This window comes from Cibotium barometz, chromosome 5, assembly GCF_041138505.1.
Source record: "Cibotium barometz isolate CiBa-2024 chromosome 5, ASM4113850v1, whole genome shotgun sequence".
NCBI classification, from domain to species: Eukaryota; Viridiplantae; Streptophyta; class Polypodiopsida; order Cyatheales; family Cibotiaceae; genus Cibotium; species Cibotium barometz.
The window spans coordinates 2,701,324-2,724,050 of record NC_141050.1 but is presented as its reverse complement, the minus strand read 5'-3'; positions in this window follow the sequence as shown (position 1 = coordinate 2,724,050).

Genomic DNA, 22,727 nt, shown 5'->3' with positions numbered 1-22,727 from the left:
CAAGAGGTGGTATATGATACATCTATGCACACTTTTATAAAACATGACATTCAATTGTGATAATGCCCATTCATTTAAAGAGGCGGTGGTAAACTTATATAATTTAATGATACAGGGCTGATGTCAAATTTCATTATGCTTAATATGGTAAGAGTGGTCACTATTTTGTTAGAATTAAAATGTACATGTAATATTTTAAGCTTAATTGTGGATATCCTGTGTTCTTTAATGCATCATATACTTGAGGCTCATGGTCCATACGTTACTGAACAAGGAAGTTTGGTGATATGGTCCACGCAAGGCATCGAGCGATCTCACTAGAAAAGCTCGATGCGGATTCCAAAAAGCAACATCACATGGAGGTGGAATCAAAGATTCCAATCCTATGAGGCAGTTACTTTAATAATGGTATAGAAGAATACGTAAAGTATGAGGACAAATTAAGAAAGTCCATATCCAATGATATGGAGGCGTTCGTAGGACAATATATGAAGTGAAGAAAGTAAGATATGAAAAGCTGGAGAGAACCGAGGAGAGAGTCAGTAAGAGAATAGCGGTAAAGCATTAGGACAAATTAATAAAGTCCAAATCCAATGATATAGAAACTGTTTGTAGGAGGGCAATATATGAAGTGAAGAAAGTAAGATATGGGACTTCAAATTGCATTATGCACAATATGGTAAGAGTGGTCACTATTTTGTTATAATTAAAATGTACATGTAATATTTTAAGTTTAATTGTGGATATCCTGTGTTCTTTAATGCATCATATACTTGAGGCTCATAGTCCATACTTTACTGAACAAGGAAGTTTGGTGATATGGTCCACGCAAGGCATCGAGCGATCTCACATGCAAGCTCGATGCGAATTCCAAAAAGCAACATCACATGGAGGCTGAATCAAAGATTCCAATCCTATGAGGCAGTTACTTTAATAATGGTATAGAAGAATAGACACAAAGTAAGAGGACAAATTAATAAAGTCCATATCCAATATGAAGTGAAGAAAGTAAGATATGAAAATAACACATGTAAGATTCCTCCCCCAACCCCTTTTTGATGTCTAGTTAGAGAACATCATACAGAGTAGTTGACAACCGAGGAGAGAGTCAGTAAGAGAATAGCGATAAAGTAAGAGGACAAATTAATAAAGTCCAAATCCAATGATATAGAAACTCTTTGCAGGGCAATATATGAAGTGAAGAAAGTAAGATATGAAAATAACACAGTTAGAGAACATCATACAGAATGATTGACAACCCACCAGAGAGTCGGTAGCAAATCAAAACATCGAGCACAAAGTGGTGATAGAAGTGTTTCCGATATGTAATTGAGAAATATAATAACATTTTATGTTTATGAGAGAACTAGAGCAATCCAATGTTTTAAAGAGATAGGTGTTTGCTAAAGATGGATTTGGGTAGCTTTTTTAAAATGTTCATAGTGTTGATATATTTTAAAAGTAAGTGTCAATAACTTGTAGTAAGTCCCATTTACAAATGAAGGCATTTCTCTCCATTCTTTCTAGCTTATGAGTATGATGCGTAACAAGGCACTAGTTCATTCGACTATATCTATCAACGATAGTACGTAATGATGAAGGCCAAGCTCCTCTAAATAGGAAAGATGCTCCCCCTATGCCAGCTACACATAAGAAGAGAAGATGGAGACTAGGCATCGCCACTCTTTGTGAAATTAGGAGGTCCATAAGAGTCTTGAGTTTATTATACCCAAGGTATCTTTCTCAAGGTTGGTGCAAGAAATATTGCAAGATCTACAAAGCAAAAATCAATATAGATGCTTTTCAAGATAACATACTATTGATATATTTTAAAAGTAAGTGTCAATAACTTATGGTAACTCCCATGTATAAATGAAGGCACTTCTTCCATTTCTCTCAATTCCTTTTAGCTTCTGAGTATAATGCGTACCACAGCAATAGTTCATTCAACTGGATCTAGTGAACATACTATCACCGATAGTACTTAATGATGAAGGCTAGGCTCCTCCAAATAGGAAATATTCTCCCGCTATGCTAGATTCACATATAAGAAGAGAAGATGAAGACTAGGCATCGCCACTCTTTGTGAAATTCGGAGGTCTAGAAGAATCCTCCTGAGTTGATTATACCCAAGGTAGCTTTCTCAATATTGCTGCAAGAAATATTGCAAAGACGCGATGCACGAGGACCCGAGGGGCTTTAAAAAGCAAGCCTCTAGATGCAGGCCTACGGACAAGGGCCCTGCAGGCCTCTGATGGGATTTATATTTTTTTTTCCAAGAGGTGGTTTATGATACATCTATGCACAGTTTCATAAAACATGACATTTTATTCTGATAATGCCGATGCATTTAAAGAGGCGGTGGTAAACTTTTATAATTCAATGATGCAGACGTGGACTTCAAATTGCATTATACACAATATGGAAAGAGTGGTCACTATTTAGTTATAATTAAAATGTACATGTAATATTTTAAGTTTAATTGTGGGTATCCTATGTTGTTCTTTAATGCATCATATACTTGAGCCTCATGGTTCATACTTCACTGAACAAGGAAGTTTGGTGATATGATCCACGCAAGGCATCGAGCGATCTCATAGGCAAGCTCAATACGGATTCCAAAAAGCAACATCACGTGGAGGTGAAATCAAAGATTCCAATCCTATGAGGCAGTTACTTTAATAATGGTATAGAAGAATAGACATAAAGTAAGAGGACAAATTAAGAAAGTCCATATCCAATGATATAGAGGCGTTTGTAGGGCAATATATGACGTGAAGAAAGTAAGATATGAAAATAGCACAGCTAGAGAACATCATACAGAATGGTTGACAGCCCATGCAGAGAGAGTCAGTAGCAAATCGAACATCGAGCACAACGTGGTGATAGAAGTGACTCAAATTTGTAATTGAGAAATATAATAGCATTTTATGTTTATGCTCTAGAGGACATTTTATGCTTTTAAGAAATAGGTGTTTGCTAAAGATGGATTTGGATAACTTTTTTAAAATGTTCATAGTCGATATATTTTAAAAGTAAGTGTCAAATAACTTATAGTAAGTCCCATTTACAAATGAAGGCATTTCCCTCCATTCTTTCCAACTTGTGAGTATGATGCATGCCAAGGCACTAGTTCATTCGTCTATATCTAGTGAGCGTACTATCACCGATGGTACGTAATGATGAAGGACAAGCTCCTCTAAATGGGAAAGATGCTCCCCCTATGCCAGCTACACATGAGAAGAGAAGATGGAGACTAGGCATCGCCACTCTTTGTGAAATTAGGAGGTCCATAAGAGTCTCGAGTTGATTATACCCAAGGTATCTTTCTCAAGGTTGGTGCAAGAAATATTGCAAGATCAACAAAGCGAAAATCAATATAAATGCTTTTTAAGAGAACATACTATTGATATATTTTAAAAGTAAGTGTCGATAACTTATGAAGGCACTTCTTTCATTTCTATTTCTTCCTTTTAGCTTGTGAGTATAATGTGTACCACAATATAATAACATTTTATGTTTATGAGAGAACTGGAGCGATCCAATGTCTTAAAGAAATAGGTGTCTGCTAAAGTTGGACTTGGATAACTTTTTTAAAATGTTCATAGTGTTGATATATTTTAAAAGTAAGTGTCAATAACTTATAGTAAGTTCCTTTTACGATTGAAGGCATTTCTTTCATTTCTCTCCATTCTTTCTAGCTTGTGAGTATGATGCGTACCAAGGCACTAGTTCATTCGTCCATATCTAGTGAACGTACTATCACCGATAGTATGTAATGATAAAGGTCAAGCTCCTCTAAATGGGAAAGATGCTCCCCCTATGATGCTGGCTAGCTACACATGAGAGGAGAAGATGGCGACTAGGCATTGCCACTCTTTAATATTTTTTTCAAGAGGTGGTATATGATACATCTATGCACACTTTTATAAAACATGACATTCAATTGTGATAATGCCCATTCATTTAAAGAGGCGGTGGTAAACTTATATAATTTAATGATACAGGGCTGATGTCAAATTTCATTATGCTTAATATGGTAAGAGTGGTCACTATTTTGTTAGAATTAAAATGTACATGTAATATTTTAAGCTTAATTGTGGATATCCTGTGTTCTTTAATGCATCATATACTTGAGGCTCATGGTCCATACGTTACTGAACAAGGAAGTTTGGTGATATGGTCCACGCAAGGCATCGAGCGATCTCACTAGAAAAGCTCGATGCGGATTCCAAAAAGCAACATCACATGGAGGTGGAATCAAAGATTCCAATCCTATGAGGCAGTTACTTTAATAATGGTATAGAAGAATACGTAAAGTATGAGGACAAATTAAGAAAGTCCATATCCAATGATATGGAGGCGTTCGTAGGACAATATATGAAGTGAAGAAAGTAAGATATGAAAAGCTGGAGAGAACCGAGGAGAGAGTCAGTAAGAGAATAGCGGTAAAGCATTAGGACAAATTAATAAAGTCCAAATCCAATGATATAGAAACTGTTTGTAGGAGGGCAATATATGAAGTGAAGAAAGTAAGATATGGGACTTCAAATTGCATTATGCACAATATGGTAAGAGTGGTCACTATTTTGTTATAATTAAAATGTACATGTAATATTTTAAGTTTAATTGTGGATATCCTGTGTTCTTTAATGCATCATATACTTGAGGCTCATAGTCCATACTTTACTGAACAAGGAAGTTTGGTGATATGGTCCACGCAAGGCATCGAGCGATCTCACATGCAAGCTCGATGCGAATTCCAAAAAGCAACATCACATGGAGGCTGAATCAAAGATTCCAATCCTATGAGGCAGTTACTTTAATAATGGTATAGAAGAATAGACACAAAGTAAGAGGACAAATTAATAAAGTCCATATCCAATATGAAGTGAAGAAAGTAAGATATGAAAATAACACATGTAAGATTCCTCCCCCAACCCCTTTTTGATGTCTAGTTAGAGAACATCATACAGAGTAGTTGACAACCGAGGAGAGAGTCAGTAAGAGAATAGCGATAAAGTAAGAGGACAAATTAATAAAGTCCAAATCCAATGATATAGAAACTCTTTGCAGGGCAATATATGAAGTGAAGAAAGTAAGATATGAAAATAACACAGTTAGAGAACATCATACAGAATGATTGACAACCCACCAGAGAGTCGGTAGCAAATCAAAACATCGAGCACAAAGTGGTGATAGAAGTGTTTCCGATATGTAATTGAGAAATATAATAACATTTTATGTTTATGAGAGAACTAGAGCAATCCAATGTTTTAAAGAGATAGGTGTTTGCTAAAGATGGATTTGGGTAGCTTTTTTAAAATGTTCATAGTGTTGATATATTTTAAAAGTAAGTGTCAATAACTTGTAGTAAGTCCCATTTACAAATGAAGGCATTTCTCTCCATTCTTTCTAGCTTATGAGTATGATGCGTAACAAGGCACTAGTTCATTCGACTATATCTATCAACGATAGTACGTAATGATGAAGGCCAAGCTCCTCTAAATAGGAAAGATGCTCCCCCTATGCCAGCTACACATAAGAAGAGAAGATGGAGACTAGGCATCGCCACTCTTTGTGAAATTAGGAGGTCCATAAGAGTCTTGAGTTTATTATACCCAAGGTATCTTTCTCAAGGTTGGTGCAAGAAATATTGCAAGATCTACAAAGCAAAAATCAATATAGATGCTTTTCAAGATAACATACTATTGATATATTTTAAAAGTAAGTGTCAATAACTTATGGTAACTCCCATGTATAAATGAAGGCACTTCTTCCATTTCTCTCAATTCCTTTTAGCTTCTGAGTATAATGCGTACCACAGCAATAGTTCATTCAACTGGATCTAGTGAACATACTATCACCGATAGTACTTAATGATGAAGGCTAGGCTCCTCCAAATAGGAAATATTCTCCCGCTATGCTAGATTCACATATAAGAAGAGAAGATGAAGACTAGGCATCGCCACTCTTTGTGAAATTCGGAGGTCTAGAAGAATCCTCCTGAGTTGATTATACCCAAGGTAGCTTTCTCAATATTGCTGCAAGAAATATTGCAAAGACGCGATGCACGAGGACCCGAGGGGCTTTAAAAAGCAAGCCTCTAGATGCAGGCCTACGGACAAGGGCCCTGCAGGCCTCTGATGGGATTTATATTTTTTTTTCCAAGAGGTGGTTTATGATACATCTATGCACAGTTTCATAAAACATGACATTTTATTCTGATAATGCCGATGCATTTAAAGAGGCGGTGGTAAACTTTTATAATTCAATGATGCAGACGTGGACTTCAAATTGCATTATACACAATATGGAAAGAGTGGTCACTATTTAGTTATAATTAAAATGTACATGTAATATTTTAAGTTTAATTGTGGGTATCCTATGTTGTTCTTTAATGCATCATATACTTGAGCCTCATGGTTCATACTTCACTGAACAAGGAAGTTTGGTGATATGATCCACGCAAGGCATCGAGCGATCTCATAGGCAAGCTCAATACGGATTCCAAAAAGCAACATCACGTGGAGGTGAAATCAAAGATTCCAATCCTATGAGGCAGTTACTTTAATAATGGTATAGAAGAATAGACATAAAGTAAGAGGACAAATTAAGAAAGTCCATATCCAATGATATAGAGGCGTTTGTAGGGCAATATATGACGTGAAGAAAGTAAGATATGAAAATAGCACAGCTAGAGAACATCATACAGAATGGTTGACAGCCCATGAGAGAGTCAGTAGCAAATCGAACATCGAGCACAACGTGGTGATAGAAGTGACTCAAATTTGTAATTGAGAAATATAATAGCATTTTATGTTTATGCTCTAGAGGACATTTTATGCTTTTAAGAAATAGGTGTTTGCTAAAGATGGATTTGGATAACTTTTTTAAAATGTTCATAGTCGATATATTTTAAAAGTAAGTGTCAAATAACTTATAGTAAGTCCCATTTACAAATGAAGGCATTTCCCTCCATTCTTTCCAACTTGTGAGTATGATGCATGCCAAGGCACTAGTTCATTCGTCTATATCTAGTGAGCGTACTATCACCGATGGTACGTAATGATGAAGGACAAGCTCCTCTAAATGGGAAAGATGCTCCCCCTATGCCAGCTACACATGAGAAGAGAAGATGGAGACTAGGCATCGCCACTCTTTGTGAAATTAGGAGGTCCATAAGAGTCTCGAGTTGATTATACCCAAGGTATCTTTCTCAAGGTTGGTGCAAGAAATATTGCAAGATCAACAAAGCGAAAATCAATATAAATGCTTTTTAAGAGAACATACTATTGATATATTTTAAAAGTAAGTGTCGATAACTTATGAAGGCACTTCTTTCATTTCTATTTCTTCCTTTTAGCTTGTGAGTATAATGTGTACCACAATATAATAACATTTTATGTTTATGAGAGAACTGGAGCGATCCAATGTCTTAAAGAAATAGGTGTCTGCTAAAGTTGGACTTGGATAACTTTTTTAAAATGTTCATAGTGTTGATATATTTTAAAAGTAAGTGTCAATAACTTATAGTAAGTTCCTTTTACGATTGAAGGCATTTCTTTCATTTCTCTCCATTCTTTCTAGCTTGTGAGTATGATGCGTACCAAGGCACTAGTTCATTCGTCCATATCTAGTGAACGTACTATCACCGATAGTATGTAATGATAAAGGTCAAGCTCCTCTAAATGGGAAAGATGCTCCCCCTATGATGCTGGCTAGCTACACATGAGAGGAGAAGATGGCGACTAGGCATTGCCACTCTTTAATATTTTTTTCAAGAGGTGGTATATGATACATCTATGCACACTTTTATAAAACATGACATTCAATTGTGATAATGCCCATTCATTTAAAGAGGCGGTGGTAAACTTATATAATTTAATGATACAGGGCTGATGTCAAATTTCATTATGCTTAATATGGTAAGAGTGGTCACTATTTTGTTAGAATTAAAATGTACATGTAATATTTTAAGCTTAATTGTGGATATCCTGTGTTCTTTAATGCATCATATACTTGAGGCTCATGGTCCATACGTTACTGAACAAGGAAGTTTGGTGATATGGTCCACGCAAGGCATCGAGCGATCTCACTAGAAAAGCTCGATGCGGATTCCAAAAAGCAACATCACATGGAGGTGGAATCAAAGATTCCAATCCTATGAGGCAGTTACTTTAATAATGGTATAGAAGAATACGTAAAGTATGAGGACAAATTAAGAAAGTCCATATCCAATGATATGGAGGCGTTCGTAGGACAATATATGAAGTGAAGAAAGTAAGATATGAAAAGCTGGAGAGAACCGAGGAGAGAGTCAGTAAGAGAATAGCGGTAAAGCATTAGGACAAATTAATAAAGTCCAAATCCAATGATATAGAAACTGTTTGTAGGAGGGCAATATATGAAGTGAAGAAAGTAAGATATGGGACTTCAAATTGCATTATGCACAATATGGTAAGAGTGGTCACTATTTTGTTATAATTAAAATGTACATGTAATATTTTAAGTTTAATTGTGGATATCCTGTGTTCTTTAATGCATCATATACTTGAGGCTCATAGTCCATACTTTACTGAACAAGGAAGTTTGGTGATATGGTCCACGCAAGGCATCGAGCGATCTCACATGCAAGCTCGATGCGAATTCCAAAAAGCAACATCACATGGAGGCAGAATCAAAGATTCCAATCCTATGAGGCAGTTACTTTAATAATGGTATAGAAGAATAGACACAAAGTAAGAGGACAAATTAATAAAGTCCATATCCAATATGAAGTGAAGAAAGTAAGATATGAAAATAACACATGTAAGATTCCTCCCCCAACCCCTTTTTGATGTCTAGTTAGAGAACATCATACAGAGTAGTTGACAACCGAGGAGAGAGTCAGTAAGAGAATAGCGATAAAGTAAGAGGACAAATTAATAAAGTCCAAATCCAATGATATAGAAACTCTTTGCAGGGCAATATATGAAGTGAAGAAAGTAAGATATGAAAATAACACAGTTAGAGAACATCATACAGAATGATTGACAACCCACCAGAGAGTCGGTAGCAAATCAAAACATCGAGCACAAAGTGGTGATAGAAGTGTTTCCGATATGTAATTGAGAAATATAATAACATTTTATGTTTATGAGAGAACTAGAGCAATCCAATGTTTTAAAGAGATAGGTGTTTGCTAAAGATGGATTTGGGTAGCTTTTTTAAAATGTTCATAGTGTTGATATATTTTAAAAGTAAGTGTCAATAACTTGTAGTAAGTCCCATTTACAAATGAAGGCATTTCTCTCCATTCTTTCTAGCTTATGAGTATGATGCGTAACAAGGCACTAGTTCATTCGACTATATCTATCAACGATAGTACGTAATGATGAAGGCCAAGCTCCTCTAAATAGGAAAGATGCTCCCCCTATGCCAGCTACACATAAGAAGAGAAGATGGAGACTAGGCATCGCCACTCTTTGTGAAATTAGGAGGTCCATAAGAGTCTTGAGTTTATTATACCCAAGGTATCTTTCTCAAGGTTGGTGCAAGAAATATTGCAAGATCTACAAAGCAAAAATCAATATAGATGCTTTTCAAGATAACATACTATTGATATATTTTAAAAGTAAGTGTCAATAACTTATGGTAACTCCCATGTATAAATGAAGGCACTTCTTCCATTTCTCTCAATTCCTTTTAGCTTCTGAGTATAATGCGTACCACAGCAATAGTTCATTCAACTGGATCTAGTGAACATACTATCACCGATAGTACTTAATGATGAAGGCTAGGCTCCTCCAAATAGGAAATATTCTCCCGCTATGCTAGATTCACATATAAGAAGAGAAGATGAAGACTAGGCATCGCCACTCTTTGTGAAATTCGGAGGTCTAGAAGAATCCTCCTGAGTTGATTATACCCAAGGTAGCTTTCTCAATATTGCTGCAAGAAATATTGCAAAGACGCGATGCACGAGGACCCGAGGGGCTTTAAAAAGCAAGCCTCTAGATGCAGGCCTACGGACAAGGGCCCTGCAGGCCTCTGATGGGATTTATATTTTTTTTTCCAAGAGGTGGTTTATGATACATCTATGCACAGTTTCATAAAACATGACATTTTATTCTGATAATGCCGATGCATTTAAAGAGGCGGTGGTAAACTTTTATAATTCAATGATGCAGACGTGGACTTCAAATTGCATTATACACAATATGGAAAGAGTGGTCACTATTTAGTTATAATTAAAATGTACATGTAATATTTTAAGTTTAATTGTGGGTATCCTATGTTGTTCTTTAATGCATCATATACTTGAGCCTCATGGTTCATACTTCACTGAACAAGGAAGTTTGGTGATATGATCCACGCAAGGCATCGAGCGATCTCATAGGCAAGCTCAATACGGATTCCAAAAAGCAACATCACGTGGAGGTGAAATCAAAGATTCCAATCCTATGAGGCAGTTACTTTAATAATGGTATAGAAGAATAGACATAAAGTAAGAGAGGACAAATTAAGAAAGTCCATATCCAATGATATAGAGGCGTTTGTAGGGCAATATATGACGTGAAGAAAGTAAGATATGAAAATAGCACAGCTAGAGAACATCATACAGAATGGTTGACAGCCCATGAGAGAGTCAGTAGCAAATCGAACATCGAGCACAACGTGGTGATAGAAGTGACTCAAATTTGTAATTGAGAAATATAATAGCATTTTATGTTTATGCTCTAGAGGACATTTTATGCTTTTAAGAAATAGGTGTTTGCTAAAGATGGATTTGGATAACTTTTTTAAAATGTTCATAGTCGATATATTTTAAAAGTAAGTGTCAAATAACTTATAGTAAGTCCCATTTACAAATGAAGGCATTTCCCTCCATTCTTTCCAACTTGTGAGTATGATGCATGCCAAGGCACTAGTTCATTCGTCTATATCTAGTGAGCGTACTATCACCGATGGTACGTAATGATGAAGGACAAGCTCCTCTAAATGGGAAAGATGCTCCCCCTATGCCAGCTACACATGAGAAGAGAAGATGGAGACTAGGCATCGCCACTCTTTGTGAAATTAGGAGGTCCATAAGAGTCTCGAGTTGATTATACCCAAGGTATCTTTCTCAAGGTTGGTGCAAGAAATATTGCAAGATCAACAAAGCGAAAATCAATATAAATGCTTTTTAAGAGAACATACTATTGATATATTTTAAAAGTAAGTGTCGATAACTTATGAAGGCACTTCTTTCATTTCTATTTCTTCCTTTTAGCTTGTGAGTATAATGTGTACCACAATATAATAACATTTTATGTTTATGAGAGAACTGGAGCGATCCAATGTCTTAAAGAAATAGGTGTCTGCTAAAGTTGGACTTGGATAACTTTTTTAAAATGTTCATAGTGTTGATATATTTTAAAAGTAAGTGTCAATAACTTATAGTAAGTTCCTTTTACGATTGAAGGCATTTCTTTCATTTCTCTCCATTCTTTCTAGCTTGTGAGTATGATGCGTACCAAGGCACTAGTTCATTCGTCCATATCTAGTGAACGTACTATCACCGATAGTATGTAATGATAAAGGTCAAGCTCCTCTAAATGGGAAAGATGCTCCCCCTATGATGCTGGCTAGCTACACATGAGAGGAGAAGATGGCGACTAGGCATTGCCACTCTTTAATATTTTTTTCAAGAGGTGGTATATGATACATCTATGCACACTTTTATAAAACATGACATTCAATTGTGATAATGCCCATTCATTTAAAGAGGCGGTGGTAAACTTATATAATTTAATGATACAGGGCTGATGTCAAATTTCATTATGCTTAATATGGTAAGAGTGGTCACTATTTTGTTAGAATTAAAATGTACATGTAATATTTTAAGCTTAATTGTGGATATCCTGTGTTCTTTAATGCATCATATACTTGAGGCTCATGGTCCATACGTTACTGAACAAGGAAGTTTGGTGATATGGTCCACGCAAGGCATCGAGCGATCTCACTAGAAAAGCTCGATGCGGATTCCAAAAAGCAACATCACATGGAGGTGGAATCAAAGATTCCAATCCTATGAGGCAGTTACTTTAATAATGGTATAGAAGAATACGTAAAGTATGAGGACAAATTAAGAAAGTCCATATCCAATGATATGGAGGCGTTCGTAGGACAATATATGAAGTGAAGAAAGTAAGATATGAAAAGCTGGAGAGAACCGAGGAGAGAGTCAGTAAGAGAATAGCGGTAAAGCATTAGGACAAATTAATAAAGTCCAAATCCAATGATATAGAAACTGTTTGTAGGAGGGCAATATATGAAGTGAAGAAAGTAAGATATGGGACTTCAAATTGCATTATGCACAATATGGTAAGAGTGGTCACTATTTTGTTATAATTAAAATGTACATGTAATATTTTAAGTTTAATTGTGGATATCCTGTGTTCTTTAATGCATCATATACTTGAGGCTCATAGTCCATACTTTACTGAACAAGGAAGTTTGGTGATATGGTCCACGCAAGGCATCGAGCGATCTCACATGCAAGCTCGATGCGAATTCCAAAAAGCAACATCACATGGAGGCTGAATCAAAGATTCCAATCCTATGAGGCAGTTACTTTAATAATGGTATAGAAGAATAGACACAAAGTAAGAGGACAAATTAATAAAGTCCATATCCAATATGAAGTGAAGAAAGTAAGATATGAAAATAACACATGTAAGATTCCTCCCCCAACCCCTTTTTGATGTCTAGTTAGAGAACATCATACAGAGTAGTTGACAACCGAGGAGAGAGTCAGTAAGAGAATAGCGATAAAGTAAGAGGACAAATTAATAAAGTCCAAATCCAATGATATAGAAACTCTTTGCAGGGCAATATATGAAGTGAAGAAAGTAAGATATGAAAATAACACAGTTAGAGAACATCATACAGAATGATTGACAACCCACCAGAGAGTCGGTAGCAAATCAAAACATCGAGCACAAAGTGGTGATAGAAGTGTTTCCGATATGTAATTGAGAAATATAATAACATTTTATGTTTATGAGAGAACTAGAGCAATCCAATGTTTTAAAGAGATAGGTGTTTGCTAAAGATGGATTTGGGTAGCTTTTTTAAAATGTTCATAGTGTTGATATATTTTAAAAGTAAGTGTCAATAACTTGTAGTAAGTCCCATTTACAAATGAAGGCATTTCTCTCCATTCTTTCTAGCTTATGAGTATGATGCGTAACAAGGCACTAGTTCATTCGACTATATCTATCAACGATAGTACGTAATGATGAAGGCCAAGCTCCTCTAAATAGGAAAGATGCTCCCCCTATGCCAGCTACACATAAGAAGAGAAGATGGAGACTAGGCATCGCCACTCTTTGTGAAATTAGGAGGTCCATAAGAGTCTTGAGTTTATTATACCCAAGGTATCTTTCTCAAGGTTGGTGCAAGAAATATTGCAAGATCTACAAAGCAAAAATCAATATAGATGCTTTTCAAGATAACATACTATTGATATATTTTAAAAGTAAGTGTCAATAACTTATGGTAACTCCCATGTATAAATGAAGGCACTTCTTCCATTTCTCTCAATTCCTTTTAGCTTCTGAGTATAATGCGTACCACAGCAATAGTTCATTCAACTGGATCTAGTGAACATACTATCACCGATAGTACTTAATGATGAAGGCTAGGCTCCTCCAAATAGGAAATATTCTCCCGCTATGCTAGATTCACATATAAGAAGAGAAGATGAAGACTAGGCATCGCCACTCTTTGTGAAATTCGGAGGTCTAGAAGAATCCTCCTGAGTTGATTATACCCAAGGTAGCTTTCTCAATATTGCTGCAAGAAATATTGCAAAGACGCGATGCACGAGGACCCGAGGGGCTTTAAAAAGCAAGCCTCTAGATGCAGGCCTACGGACAAGGGCCCTGCAGGCCTCTGATGGGATTTATATTTTTTTTTCCAAGAGGTGGTTTATGATACATCTATGCACAGTTTCATAAAACATGACATTTTATTCTGATAATGCCGATGCATTTAAAGAGGCGGTGGTAAACTTTTATAATTCAATGATGCAGACGTGGACTTCAAATTGCATTATACACAATATGGAAAGAGTGGTCACTATTTAGTTATAATTAAAATGTACATGTAATATTTTAAGTTTAATTGTGGGTATCCTATGTTGTTCTTTAATGCATCATATACTTGAGCCTCATGGTTCATACTTCACTGAACAAGGAAGTTTGGTGATATGATCCACGCAAGGCATCGAGCGATCTCATAGGCAAGCTCAATACGGATTCCAAAAAGCAACATCACGTGGAGGTGAAATCAAAGATTCCAATCCTATGAGGCAGTTACTTTAATAATGGTATAGAAGAATAGACATAAAGTAAGAGGACAAATTAAGAAAGTCCATATCCAATGATATAGAGGCGTTTGTAGGGCAATATATGACGTGAAGAAAGTAAGATATGAAAATAGCACAGCTAGAGAACATCATACAGAATGGTTGACAGCCCATGAGAGAGTCAGTAGCAAATCGAACATCGAGCACAACGTGGTGATAGAAGTGACTCAAATTTGTAATTGAGAAATATAATAGCATTTTATGTTTATGCTCTAGAGGACATTTTATGCTTTTAAGAAATAGGTGTTTGCTAAAGATGGATTTGGATAACTTTTTTAAAATGTTCATAGTCGATATATTTTAAAAGTAAGTGTCAAATAACTTATAGTAAGTCCCATTTACAAATGAAGGCATTTCCCTCCATTCTTTCCAACTTGTGAGTATGATGCATGCCAAGGCACTAGTTCATTCGTCTATATCTAGTGAGCGTACTATCACCGATGGTACGTAATGATGAAGGACAAGCTCCTCTAAATGGGAAAGATGCTCCCCCTATGCCAGCTACACATGAGAAGAGAAGATGGAGACTAGGCATCGCCACTCTTTGTGAAATTAGGAGGTCCATAAGAGTCTCGAGTTGATTATACCCAAGGTATCTTTCTCAAGGTTGGTGCAAGAAATATTGCAAGATCAACAAAGCGAAAATCAATATAAATGCTTTTTAAGAGAACATACTATTGATATATTTTAAAAGTAAGTGTCGATAACTTATGAAGGCACTTCTTTCATTTCTATTTCTTCCTTTTAGCTTGTGAGTATAATGTGTACCACAATATAATAACATTTTATGTTTATGAGAGAACTGGAGCGATCCAATGTCTTAAAGAAATAGGTGTCTGCTAAAGTTGGACTTGGATAACTTTTTTAAAATGTTCATAGTGTTGATATATTTTAAAAGTAAGTGTCAATAACTTATAGTAAGTTCCTTTTACGATTGAAGGCATTTCTTTCATTTCTCTCCATTCTTTCTAGCTTGTGAGTATGATGCGTACCAAGGCACTAGTTCATTCGTCCATATCTAGTGAACGTACTATCACCGATAGTATGTAATGATAAAGGTCAAGCTCCTCTAAATGGGAAAGATGCTCCCCCTATGATGCTGGCTAGCTACACATGAGAGGAGAAGATGGCGACTAGGCATTGCCACTCTTTAATATTTTTTTCAAGAGGTGGTATATGATACATCTATGCACACTTTTATAAAACATGACATTCAATTGTGATAATGCCCATTCATTTAAAGAGGCGGTGGTAAACTTATATAATTTAATGATACAGGGCTGATGTCAAATTTCATTATGCTTAATATGGTAAGAGTGGTCACTATTTTGTTAGAATTAAAATGTACATGTAATATTTTAAGCTTAATTGTGGATATCCTGTGTTCTTTAATGCATCATATACTTGAGGCTCATGGTCCATACGTTACTGAACAAGGAAGTTTGGTGATATGGTCCACGCAAGGCATCGAGCGATCTCACTAGAAAAGCTCGATGCGGATTCCAAAAAGCAACATCACATGGAGGTGGAATCAAAGATTCCAATCCTATGAGGCAGTTACTTTAATAATGGTATAGAAAAATACGTAAAGTATGAGGACAAATTAAGAAAGTCCATATCCAATGATATGGAGGCGTTCGTAGGACAATATATGAAGTGAAGAAAGTAAGATATGAAAAGCTGGAGAGAACCGAGGAGAGAGTCAGTAAGAGAATAGCGGTAAAGCATTAGGACAAATTAATAAAGTCCAAATCCAATGATATAGAAACTGTTTGTAGGAGGGCAATATATGAAGTGAAGAAAGTAAGATATGGGACTTCAAATTGCATTATGCACAATATGGTAAGAGTGGTCACTATTTTGTTATAATTAAAATGTACATGTAATATTTTAAGTTTAATTGTGGATATCCTGTGTTCTTTAATGCATCATATACTTGAGGCTCATAGTCCATACTTTACTGAACAAGGAAGTTTGGTGATATGGTCCACGCAAGGCATCGAGCGATCTCACATGCAAGCTCGATGCGAATTCCAAAAAGCAACATCACATGGAGGCTGAATCAAAGATTCCAATCCTATGAGGCAGTTACTTTAATAATGGTATAGAAGAATAGACACAAAGTAAGAGGACAAATTAATAAAGTCCATATCCAATATGAAGTGAAGAAAGTAAGATATGAAAATAACACATGTAAGATTCCTCCCCCAACCCCTTTTTGATGTCTAGTTAGAGAACATCATACAGAGTAGTTGACAACCGAGGAGAGAGTCAGTAAGAGAATAGCGATAAAGTAAGAGGACAAATTAATAAAGTCCAAATCCAATGATATAGAAACTCTTTGCAGGGCAATATATGAAGTGAAGAAAGTAAGATATGAAAATAACACAGTTAGAGAACATCATACAGAATGATTGACAACCCACCAGAGAGTCGGTAGCAAATCAAAACATCGAGCACAAAGTGGTGATAGAAGTGTTTCCGATATGTAATTGAGAAATATAATAACATTTTATGTTTATGAGAGAACTAGAGCAATCCAATGTTTTAAAGAGATAGGTGTTTGCTAAAGATGGATTTGGGTAGCTTTTTTAAAATGTTCATAGTGTTGATATATTTTAAAAGTAAGTGTCAATAACTTGTAGTAAGTCCCATTTACAAATGAAGGCATTTCTCTCCATTCTTTCTAGCTTATGAGTATGATGCGTAACAAGGCACTAGTTCATTCGACTATATCTATCAACGATAGTACGTAATGATGAAGGCCAAGCTCCTCTAAATAGGAAAGATGCTCCCCCTATGCCAGCTACACATAAGAAGAGAAGATGGAGACTAGGCATCGCCACTCTTTGTGAAATTAGGAGGTCCATAAGAGTCTTGAGTTTATTATACCCAAGGTATCTTTCTCAAGGTTGGTGCAAGAAATATTGCAAGATCTACAAAGCAAAAATCAATATAGATGCTTTTCAAGATAACATACTATTGATATATTTTAAAAGTAAGTGTCAATAACTTATGGTAACTCCCATGTATAAATGAAGGCACTTCTTCCATTTCTCTCAATTCCTTTTAGCTTCTGAGTATAATGCGTACCACAGCAATAGTTCATTCAACTGGATCTAGTGAACATACTATCACCGATAGTACTTAATGATGAAGGCTAGGCTCCTCCAAATAGGAAATATTCTCCCGCTATGCTAGATTCACATATAAGAAGAGAAGATGAAGACTAGGCATCGCCACTCTTTGTGAAATTCGGAGGTCTAGAAGAATCCTCCTGAGTTGATTATACCCAAGGTAGCTTTCTCAATATTGCTGCAAGAAATATTGCAAAGACGCGATGCACGAGGACCCGAGGGGCTTTAAAAAGCAAGCCTCTAGATGCAGGCCTACGGACAAGGGCCCTGCAGGCCTCTGATGGGATTTATATTTTTTTTTCCAAGAGGTGGTTTATGATACATCTATGCACAGTTTCATAAAACATGACATTTTATTCTGATAATGCCGATGCATTTAAAGAGGCGGTGGTAAACTTTTATAATTCAATGATGCAGACGTGGACTTCAAATTGCATTATACACAATATGGAAAGAGTGGTCACTATTTAGTTATAATTAAAATGTACATGTAATATTTTAAGTTTAATTGTGGGTATCCTATGTTGTTCTTTAATGCATCATATACTTGAGCCTCATGGTTCATACTTCACTGAACAAGGAAGTTTGGTGATATGATCCACGCAAGGCATCGAGCGATCTCATAGGCAAGCTCAATACGGATTCCAAAAAGCAACATCACGTGGAGGTGAAATCAAAGATTCCAATCCTATGAGGCAGTTACTTTAATAATGGTATAGAAGAATAGACATAAAGTAAGAGGACAAATTAAGAAAGTCCATATCCAATGATATAGAGGCGTTTGTAGGGCAATATATGACGTGAAGAAAGTAAGATATGAAAATAGCACAGCTAGAGAACATCATACAGAATGGTTGACAGCCCATGAGAGAGTCAGTAGCAAATCGAACATCGAGCACAACGTGGTGATAGAAGTGACTCAAATTTGTAATTGAGAAATATAATAGCATTTTATGTTTATGCTCTAGAGGACATTTTATGCTTTTAAGAAATAGGTGTTTGCTAAAGATGGATTTGGATAACTTTTTTAAAATGTTCATAGTCGATATATTTTAAAAGTAAGTGTCAAATAACTTATAGTAAGTCCCATTTACAAATGAAGGCATTTCCCTCCATTCTTTCCAACTTGTGAGTATGATGCATGCCAAGGCACTAGTTCATTCGTCTATATCTAGTGAGCGTACTATCACCGATGGTACGTAATGATGAAGGACAAGCTCCTCTAAATGGGAAAGATGCTCCCCCTATGCCAGCTACACATGAGAAGAGAAGATGGAGACTAGGCATCGCCACTCTTTGTGAAATTAGGAGGTCCATAAGAGTCTCGAGTTGATTATACCCAAGGTATCTTTCTCAAGGTTGGTGCAAGAAATATTGCAAGATCAACAAAGCGAAAATCAATATAAATGCTTTTTAAGAGAACATACTATTGATATATTTTAAAAGTAAGTGTCGATAACTTATGAAGGCACTTCTTTCATTTCTATTTCTTCCTTTTAGCTTGTGAGTATAATGTGTACCACAATATAATAACATTTTATGTTTATGAGAGAACTGGAGCGATCCAATGTCTTAAAGAAATAGGTGTCTGCTAAAGTTGGACTTGGATAACTTTTTTAAAATGTTCATAGTGTTGATATATTTTAAAAGTAAGTGTCAATAACTTATAGTAAGTTCCTTTTACGATTGAAGGCATTTCTTTCATTTCTCTCCATTCTTTCTAGCTTGTGAGTATGATGCGTACCAAGGCACTAGTTCATTCGTCCATATCTAGTGAACGTACTATCACCGATAGTATGTAATGATAAAGGTCAAGCTCCTCTAAATGGGAAAGATGCTCCCCCTATGATGCTGGCTAGCTACACATGAGAGGAGAAGATGGCGACTAGGCATTGCCACTCTTTAATATTTTTTTCAAGAGGTGGTATATGATACATCTATGCACACTTTTATAAAACATGACATTCAATTGTGATAATGCCCATTCATTTAAAGAGGCGGTGGTAAACTTATATAATTTAATGATACAGGGCTGATGTCAAATTTCATTATGCTTAATATGGTAAGAGTGGTCACTATTTTGTTAGAATTAAAATGTACATGTAATATTTTAAGCTTAATTGTGGATATCCTGTGTTCTTTAATGCATCATATACTTGAGGCTCATGGTCCATACGTTACTGAACAAGGAAGTTTGGTGATATGGTCCACGCAAGGCATCGAGCGATCTCACTAGAAAAGCTCGATGCGGATTCCAAAAAGCAACATCACATGGAGGTGGAATCAAAGATTCCAATCCTATGAGGCAGTTACTTTAATAATGGTATAGAAGAATACGTAAAGTATGAGGACAAATTAAGAAAGTCCATATCCAATGATATGGAGGCGTTCGTAGGACAATATATGAAGTGAAGAAAGTAAGATATGAAAAGCTGGAGAGAACCGAGGAGAGAGTCAGTAAGAGAATAGCGGTAAAGCATTAGGACAAATTAATAAAGTCCAAATCCAATGATATAGAAACTGTTTGTAGGAGGGCAATATATGAAGTGAAGAAAGTAAGATATGGGACTTCAAATTGCATTATGCACAATATGGTAAGAGTGGTCACTATTTTGTTATAATTAAAATGTACATGTAATATTTTAAGTTTAATTGTGGATATCCTGTGTTCTTTAATGCATCATATACTTGAGGCTCATAGTCCATACTTTACTGAACAAGGAAGTTTGGTGATATGGTCCACGCAAGGCATCGAGCGATCTCACATGCAAGCTCGATGCGAATTCCAAAAAGCAACATCACATGGAGGCTGAATCAAAGATTCCAATCCTATGAGGCAGTTACTTTAATAATGGTATAGAAGAATAGACACAAAGTAAGAGGACAAATTAATAAAGTCCATATCCAATATGAAGTGAAGAAAGTAAGATATGAAAATAACACATGTAAGATTCCTCCCCCAACCCCTTTTTGATGTCTAGTTAGAGAACATCATACAGAGTAGTTGACAACCGAGGAGAGAGTCAGTAAGAGAATAGCGATAAAGTAAGAGGACAAATTAATAAAGTCCAAATCCAATGATATAGAAACTCTTTGCAGGGCAATATATGAAGTGAAGAAAGTAAGATATGAAAATAACACAGTTAGAGAACATCATACAGAATGATTGACAACCCACCAGAGAGTCGGTAGCAAATCAAAACATCGAGCACAAAGTGGTGATAGAAGTGTTTCCGATATGTAATTGAGAAATATAATAACATTTTATGTTTATGAGAGAACTAGAGCAATCCAATGTTTTAAAGAGATAGGTGTTTGCTAAAGATGGATTTGGGTAGCTTTTTTAAAATGTTCATAGTGTTGATATATTTTAAAAGTAAGTGTCAATAACTTGTAGTAAGTCCCATTTACAAATGAAGGCATTTCTCTCCATTCTTTCTAGCTTATGAGTATGATGCGTAACAAGGCACTAGTTCATTCGACTATATCTATCAACGATAGTACGTAATGATGAAGGCCAAGCTCCTCTAAATAGGAAAGATGCTCCCCCTATGCCAGCTACACATAAGAAGAGAAGATGGAGACTAGGCATCGCCACTCTTTGTGAAATTAGGAGGTCCATAAGAGTCTTGAGTTTATTATACCCAAGGTATCTTTCTCAAGGTTGGTGCAAGAAATATTGCAAGATCTACAAAGCAAAAATCAATATAGATGCTTTTCAAGATAACATACTATTGATATATTTTAAAAGTAAGTGTCAATAACTTATGGTAACTCCCATGTATAAATGAAGGCACTTCTTCCATTTCTCTCAATTCCTTTTAGCTTCTGAGTATAATGCGTACCACAGCAATAGTTCATTCAACTGGATCTAGTGAACATACTATCACCGATAGTACTTAATGATGAAGGCTAGGCTCCTCCAAATAGGAAATATGCTCCCGCTATGCTAGATTCACATATAAGAAGAGAAGATGAAGACTAGGCATCGCCACTCTTTGTGAAATTCGGAGGTCTAGAAGAATCCTCCTGAGTTGATTATACCCAAGGTAGCTTTCTCAATATTGCTGCAAGAAATATTGCAAAGACGCGATGCACGAGGACCCGAGGGTCTTTAAAAAGCAAGCCTCTAGATGCAGGCCTACGGACAAGGGCCCTGCAGGCCTCTGATGGGATTTATATTTTTTTTTCCAAGAGGTGGTTTATGATACATCTATGCACAGTTTCATAAAACATGACATTTAATTCTGATAATGCCGATGCATTTAAAGAGGCGGTGGTAAACTTTTATAATTCAATGATGCAGACGTGGACTTCAAATTGCATTATACACAATATGGAAAGAGTGGTCACTATTTAGTTATAATTAAAATGTACATGTAATATTTTAAGTTTAATTGTGGGTATCCTATGTTGTTCTTTAATGCATCATATACTTGAGCCTCATGGTTCATACTTCACTGAACAAGGAAGTTTGGTGATATGATCCACGCAAGGCATCGAGCGATCTCATAGGCAAGCTCAATACGGATTCCAAAAAGCAACATCACGTGGAGGTGAAATCAAAGATTCCAATCCTATGAGGCAGTTACTTTAATAATGGTATAGAAGAATAGACATAAAGTAAGAGGACAAATTAAGAAAGTCCATATCCAATGATATAGAGGCGTTTGTAGGGCAATATATGACGTGAAGAAAGTAAGATATGAAAATAGCACAGCTAGAGAACATCATACAGAATGGTTGACAGCCCATGAGAGAGTCAGTAGCAAATCGAACATCGAGCACAACGTGGTGATAGAAGTGACTCAAATTTGTAATTGAGAAATATAATAGCATTTTATGTTTATGCTCTAGAGGACATTTTATGCTTTTAAGAAATAGGTGTTTGCTAAAGATGGATTTGGATAACTTTTTTAAAATGTTCATAGTCGATATATTTTAAAAGTAAGTGTCAAATAACTTATAGTAAGTCCCATTTACAAATGAAGGCATTTCCCTCCATTCTTTCCAGCTTGTGAGTATGATGCATGCCAAGGCACTAGTTCATTCGTCTATATCTAGTGAGCGTACTATCACCGATGGTACGTAATGATGAAGGACAAGCTCCTCTAAATGGGAAAGATGCTCCCCCTATGCCAGCTACACATGAGAAGAGAAGATGGAGACTAGGCATCGCCACTCTTTGTGAA